A 6,000-nucleotide genomic window follows, 5' to 3' on the forward strand; every position below is an offset into this window, starting at 1 on the left:
TTAAAGCTTCCAGCCATCACCTCTTTGTTTTTGCTTTGTCGCCCTGAGTGGAACGGCTATGCCCAAACATGGGTCCCGTGGCTGCTGGGCCTAGAGACCCAAGCTACTCCTCACTGATGAGGCCCAACAAGGCTGAAACATGTTTGGGGATGCTTGGGAAGCCCCTGATACCTGCCCCTCTGATGGTGAGTGCCCCGAGTCCTGTCGCCTCCTACGCTGGGCATTCTACCGCCGATATGCCCGGTGCCTGCGCCTCCGGGACAGCCTCTGGGATGATGACAACCCCCGGGGCTGTCGTGCATGTGCCCTGCTGCATGTTGCATGCTCCTCCACCATTGCCATAGCTCCTGTTGCTGTGGTGACCACCTCTGTTGATCCTCCTTCGACTCCCGACTGTGGCAGGGATGTGATGCCCACCAGACTGGCCGCCAGGGTTGGAACAGGTACACAGGGGGCCCTGGTGGTATCTGGGCCGGAAGACGGCAGGGAGGACGACTGGCACACAGAGGAGGAAGAGGAGGAGGGGTTCACAGGAGTGGCCAGCACATGTAGCAAATTCGTGACCAGGAACTGAGCTAGCCAGTTAATGAGGTGACAGACCTCATTGTGATGATGTGCAAGCCCCCGATTGGAAGCCCGCACATCATCACGAATGGTGCCTGTATGCCTCGCGATACCGGCTAGCAACGATTGCACCCTGTCATGAATTGCCTCATCCGCAGGTAGTGGATTATCCATTTCCGTGGATACATTCGCCGCCTGCGGATGGGTCCGGCCTGAGGCATGCCTGCAGGTGCATACTGGTGCAGTCGCAGTTCCAGGGACAAGATCAGTCACAGGCCCCTCGGCATGACCTGCACGTCCTCCGGCCCCTGACCCTGGACTGCACCAGTCACACCTACCTCATCACCCCCACCGGGCCCCATGTGCTGGGCTGATGTGGCCTCCTCCTCCTCCTCCACCACCACCAACCTGGATGACTCCCCACTGTCTTCTGCATCGAATTGCCCGTGTGGGTTCACCTGTCCCTCCCACTGCCGTGGAGCCCATGGCCAACTTCACCCTCTTTGGCCTCCCCTCAGCAGCTGCGGCCGTTGTTGCGGACACAGCACCAGTCTCCTCGCTCCCGGAAGATGACGGTCCCTGGGAGGATGACTGGGCCCTGCGTCTGTTCCTGTTGGAGGCATCCCTGCTGCGGTGCTCCACGGCGCCTTCTCCGCCCTCTTCTGCCATCGTTGCTGTGGATAGGGAAACATAGAACACAAACATCAGGCTACTGAACATATGTGTGTATGTGTGTTTGTCACAATGCAGATGTACATCAGTGGCACTGCCAAAGGTCACAACCATCATCATCCTCCACTACACACAGGGAAGTGCCATTCACACACAATCACAAACATGTCTGTCATTCACAACACACATTCACATCCTTGGACAAGGCACTGACACAAGATCATAATTGTTTATGCAGCTCACACACATCATCGGACATACACATCTCATTCAAACACATCACCTGACAGTCATGAGGCAGGCCATGGAGCTATCACGTCACAGTGCACTCGAGGGAAAATTGGCAACGTGAAGCAATCACAAATCAAGAACTCAAGTAACATACATCCCGGAGTGTTGGGCAGTCACACACTCATTACTCAGACACACGCACATGTACACCATGCATATCCATGATGGTGACAAAAGCACCCATGTGTCACACCTCTCGCATGCCCCAGTCCGGACACAGGTATGCAAACATGTGCGCATCGTTACATGCCGGTGTGCATCACGCATTGCAACAGAGACACCATTGATGTGGGACACGCTTGAAAGGACTCACATGCAGGACTGTCAAGGACATGTACACAGACATCTGTACAGGAGGCATGCCAGACATGAGGCCAAGGTGCACACTCCAGCCACACGTCAGCATGCACATGCACTATGGTGGACAAGAGCACATGAACACTTACCAGTCGATGCCAGACAGAACACCAACTCCAAGACCTGGGGGTATAGCGCTGGGTAGAAGCGCTCCAGGACCCTCATCTCGTCTGTGGTCAATCGGCCCCAGCGCCTCGCTCGATCATCACCAGCCTTGAGGAGGAGGAGCCGGGCCTTGTTGTGGGTCCTGGACTTGAAGTCTTTCCAGCGCTGTGGACATGTTGGAAGTTGCGGGGTTCCACCCCCTCCGTGTTGATGGCACCCATGATGTCCGCCCAGATCTTCTTCCGTCCTTCATTGCTAACTTGCGATGGGCCATGGAAGAGGGCATCATGATGCCACAGGACTTTCTCCACCAGGATGCCAACTTCCCTGGCTGAGAAGCTGACAGCCTTCTGCCTCTCTGCCGGGGGGTTGCCACTTGCCTCAGATGGTGTGGTGTCAGACATGGCAACCCCTGAGGCAGGTGTGGGTGGGCAAGGTGGTCCTGGGGCTGGGCTATGGAGCGGTGGTATGGCAGTCGGGAGTCTTAAGGATCAGCAGAGGTGGTCACAATGACAGGATCACTGGCAATGGCTTCAGAGCAGGCACCAAAATGCAGGGCACGTGGGCAGCAGGCACACAGAGTGAGCTGGCAGCAGCAGATGGCTCGTAGGAGGCAGCTCAGGGCAGTTGGAGGCAGGTAAATTGGCTGGTAGGCAGCAGCGTGGGTCTTCCGTGTTACTCGCGTGGCCAGCTGGAAGCAGAGTGACTCTGCATGTGCGGAAACATCAAGTTTGCGTGGAATCTGAGGAAAGGCCCTAAGTGTGTAAGTTACGTGACACGCACTGTACGTTGGGCGTTGCCATTCAGTATAGGATAAAGGTGTGCCCAGGACAACAGTGCAATGTACGTGCTTTTCGTGGGGACGGACGCATAAACTTCAGAGTTTTTTGGGGTCACACGCGATTAGTTCACTGCTGTGGTAGTGCGTACTTCTTGTGTTGGCGGGGGAGTCGCCTACGCGCATGTAATTCATTTCTTTCTTTCTTCGAGGCAGATGAGTCACGCACACATTTTTCATACTGTGGTTGCCCCTGTGTGTCACGTACCCCATTTCCGAGGTCATAGTACCCTACGTGTTCCTCGCGTATGCATTTTTTGTGTTGCTGGGTGCCACAGCGTACTGCGTGACATTTTTTCTTCACACGTGGGCTACTGCGGGGTTGCGTACACATATTTTTTGTTTTTGGGGTGCCTGTGCGCTACGCGACCCATTCTTTTTTGCTCCAGGGTTAAATAGAGCCTTGCTGGAGCACAGTGGTACGTTTTACATCACATACCCTGCCCCGTCACTCAAATTGCCCAGGACAATAGCTGCACCTCCCATAGCGCTAGTCCATCAGTGCCATGTCTGGGAGGGCAACAAGTGGCCAGGGAGGCAAAGGTGGGCGACCTGGCAGAGGTGGCCATTGTGGGCGAGGTGCCCAAGGTGGGCGAGGTGCCCAAGGTGGGCAAGGTGGGCGAGGTGGGCGACTAGGGCAAGGTGTACAGGCACGTGCAGGGAGAGCTATGCCCCCCTGCCAACAGGGTCAGGGAGATGCAGCTGCTGCTACGTTCCCAGCATCTGTGGTCCCGGACCAGCAGTGCCATCTGCTGTCCAGAGCAGCCAGGGTGTGGAAGCTCCAGGGGCAGCTGTGGCTACCACCCCTCAGGCCCAGGCTCATGCAGGCCAGACTGTAGTGGTCCCGGCCCTGAGTGACTCAGGGGCCGATTTCATGCTCATCAAGGGCAAGAGACATGCGGCGCAGGCTACTGGCACCAGCACCCAGGGTCACAGTACAGTAGTGACATCTGCTGTCCAGGACGGCCAGGGTGTGGATGCTGCAGGGGCAGCTGTGGCTACCACCACCCAGGCTTAGGGTCAGCCAACTCGGACAGTAGTAGTCCCGGCCCAGTCGCACATGCTACTGGCACCAGTGCCCTGGTACGGATACCTGCAAGCCAGCCTACTCTTGCCCCATCAGTGACTGATGCCATGTCCCAGTCCACCAATGCTCAAGCCCCTACTGACCAGAGTGGCACAAGCGACTCTGAGTCTGCACATCCTTGCAAGAGGCGAAAGCGTGCAGCAGCGGGACAGGTTCCAACCCAAAGCACGGCACAGGAGACCCACGCGTCGAGGAAGAGGAGCTTCTGTGATGAGGAGCTGGACATCCTCGTGGACTACATGTTGGGACACGAACATGACATGCTTGTGTAGTCAGGGTGCACACATATGCCTGCTCAGCGCATGGCCCACAGGCAGGCCGTCATGGATCGTATAAACGCCATGGGCCATGAGGGGCGCACTCTGCAGTATGTGATCAAGCGTTGGAATGACCTCCGACGCAGAGCCATGGATAAACTGGGTGCTGCCTACTCCTCTACTCTGGTAACTGGAGGTGGGTCACAGCCAGAGGACGAGGGACTCACTCCACATGAGGAGTATGTCAGTGATCTCATTGAAGTGGAGCAGGTCCCAGGCATGGGAGACCTGCCGAACTACAAGGATTTGTCCGGTGAGTGGTGATGCATGTGTGTCCGGGACATGTGTATGTTGCTTGGATGAAGTGTAATGATTGTTTAGCAGTTTTTTCAACATTTTCATGACTCACAGGCTGCATGCGGACAATGTGCTGCCCACCGGGTCAATCCTCATCCCCACTCCTAATCACTCATTCCATGTCACTCTCTATACTACCGCTCTTGGCCCTCTTCCTGCTGAAACCTGTCATGGCGTATTGCCTGTGCTTCTCATCCTATGCACACTCTCATTCTCTCGTCGCATCTCTTGACATCTGTGAGAGGTCACCCTGCCAGCTGTCCTTCCCCAGAGGTATTCTACCTTACAGCTCATTCCCCCAACAGCTCACTGTCTTCAGGGCACTGGTAAATCCTATGCTGAACTACTGTGACTGACTATACAGATATTCATGTGCTTCTGCTCTCTTCCCTCTGCAGCTCACACAGGACTGTGATGATGGAATTGGCTCCTAGCCAACACCCACAATTGGGGGTATTTGCTACATCCCTACAACCCACTGACGACACTTGACACCTGAATCATGCACTCGCCCTTACACTGCCATCGTCCCGCAACTTTAGCTTCCCGGGAAATGTAATTTAATTGTACGTTGAGCATGTTCCCATGTACTGCAATGGCACCGTACAGTTCCATGGCCAGGTCTCACCTTCTACATGGCTATTCTCTTGGATTCTGTCGATGTGACCAGAACTCACGGAATCAGTGTGCCTGCCTTCACTATGTTCCACCACCCTAGCATCGTAGCACCGTGTAACACTTGTGTTCATGAATATTGGTATTTCCAGTTTATGTAATTTCACATGCATTGTACATGGATCAGGGGCAGTGGCCATCACCTTACATGTCTACATGTCATGCAGTTTGACGGTTAAGGCATGGCCATGCTAGTGTCATCTGTGTGTGTGCATCAGTGATGCTGGTGACAAAACTATGCCTGTCTGGTGCTTGTGTGTGAAGCAGGTGGTGCTACATGTGGTGTTGCTTTTAGTGAGAATTCTCATAAATGGCTGATTTCCCTTACCTAATGAGTCCCTCAGCAGCTTTGCTGGATTTCTAGGATTTCCTTTTTTTCACCTGGTAAGAGTGTGAGCCTTTTTCCCACTCTTACCTGTGTTTTGCTGTGTGTATTTCCACTTTTTGTGTGATCTTGAGCAATGGAGCCTCACCTACTCCACAGCATCATTTTTTCATGTGTGTTACACAGCACCTTCAGTGCAGTGACACAGGGTTGTCTTTGAGACTTACCACCAACTCCATTTTCTGTTGCTGACTACTGTTCTCCAGAAAAGATAAAGTTGCCATTAACTTTATGTTAGTCACTTTAAACCACAGACACAGTACAACCCATTTTACATGGAGTATTGGAAAGGGTTAATTCTTATCCCTTTTTGTCTGTGTCTCTTGGAGCATTGTTTCGCTCCCTTTACACTAAGACTTGGTTGGTGGCAGTGGTATCTACCCTATTTTTTATACCACGGTTATCTTAAATA

The sequence above is a fragment of the Ambystoma mexicanum genome, chromosome 1p, assembly GCF_040938575.1.
Source record: "Ambystoma mexicanum isolate Mex_15411 chromosome 1p, UKY_AmexF1_1, whole genome shotgun sequence".
Lineage (NCBI taxonomy): Eukaryota > Metazoa > Chordata > Amphibia > Caudata > Ambystomatidae > Ambystoma > Ambystoma mexicanum.